Genomic DNA, 1,641 nt, shown 5'->3' with positions numbered 1-1,641 from the left:
AGAACACAAATCCTATCCTCGTTTTGGCCAACTCATTACTTGTGAAATTTTTAGCATCTTTTATATATAAAATATCAATTATTTAAATTGTAAAGAGTAAAAATTAGTAAAAAATTAAAAAGTGTCACAAAAAGAAGAAAATTTTCAAATTTCATAACTCCAATAATCCCTTTGACAATTTGCAACAAGTTTCTTATGAAATTTCGAGCAATTTTTATGAAGAAAACATGCATTATTTAAATTGTAAATAGTAGAAAGTAGTAAAAAAAATTAAAAAATTGTTACCTAGAGATTGAATTTTTTAAATTTCGAAACAAATTGCAATTGAATATCCGCGAACCTGTTTGTTCAGAAATTTTGAGATATTTTTGTACATAAAATTTTAATTACTTGAATTGTAAATAGTTAAAAATAGTAAAAAGAATTTGAAAAAGGGTTACCAGGAGATGGAATTTGTCAAATTCAAGAACACAAATCCTATTCTAGTATTGGTTAACTTGTTTCTTGTTAAACTTTTTGCAATTATTTATATAAAATATCAATTATTTAATTTGTATATAGTAAAAATTAGTAAAAAATCAAAGAAGTGTGACAAAAAGAAAAACTTTTCAAATTTCATAACACCAAAAATCCTCTTTGACTATTTGCGACAAGTTTCTCATGAAATTTTGAGCAATTTTTATGTGGAAAACATGAATTATTTAAATTGTAAATAGTAGAAAGTAGTAAAAAACAATTGAAAAATTGTTACCTAGAGATTGAATTTTTTAAATTTAAAAACAAAATTCATTTGAGTATTCGCTAACGTGTTTGTTATGAAATTTTGAGATATTTTTGAAAATAAAATTTTAATTATTTGAATTGTAAATAGTTAAAAATAGTAAAAAGAATTAAAAAAGTGTTACGAGGAGATGGAATTGGTTACATTCAAGAACACAAATCCTATCCTAGTATTGGTAGACTTGTTTCTTGTTAAACTTTTTGCAAATTTTTTATATAAAATATCAATTATTTAATTTTGTAAATAGTAAAAATTAGTAAAACATTAAAAAAGTGTGACAAAAAGAAGAAAATTTTCAAATTTCAAAACCCCAATAATCCTCTTTGACTATTTGCAACAAGTTTCTCATAAAATTTTGAGTAATTTTTATGTAGAAAACATGAATTGTTTAAATTGCAAATAGTAGAAAGTAATAAAAAACAATTGAAAATTTTTTACCTAGAGATTGAATTTTATAAATTTCAGAAACTAATCCCAATTGAGTATCTGCCAACCTGTTTGTTATGAAATTTTGAGATCTTTTTGTATATAAAAGTTGAATTATTTGGATTGTAAATAGTTAAAAATAGTAAAGAGAATTAAAAGAGTGTTACCAGGAGATCGACTTTGTCAAATTTCAGAACACAAATCCTATCCCAGTATTGGCCAACTCGTTACTTGTGAAATTTTTTGCAATTTTTATATATAAAATATCAATTATTTAAATTGTAAAGAGTAAAACTTAGTAAAAGAATTAAAATAAACGGTAGAAAAACAGGAAATTTTTCAAATTTCATAACACCAGTAATCCCCTTTGAGTATTTGCGACAAGTTTCTTAAGAAACTTTGAGCAATATTTATGTAGAAAACATGAATTATTT

Source organism: Vigna unguiculata, chromosome 10 (genome assembly GCF_037176805.1).
Source record: "Vigna unguiculata cultivar grain cowpea cultivar isolate G323 ecotype 2 chromosome 10, ASM3717680v1, whole genome shotgun sequence".
Classification (NCBI taxonomy): domain Eukaryota; kingdom Viridiplantae; phylum Streptophyta; class Magnoliopsida; order Fabales; family Fabaceae; genus Vigna; species Vigna unguiculata.
This window is presented reverse-complemented; position numbering follows the sequence as displayed.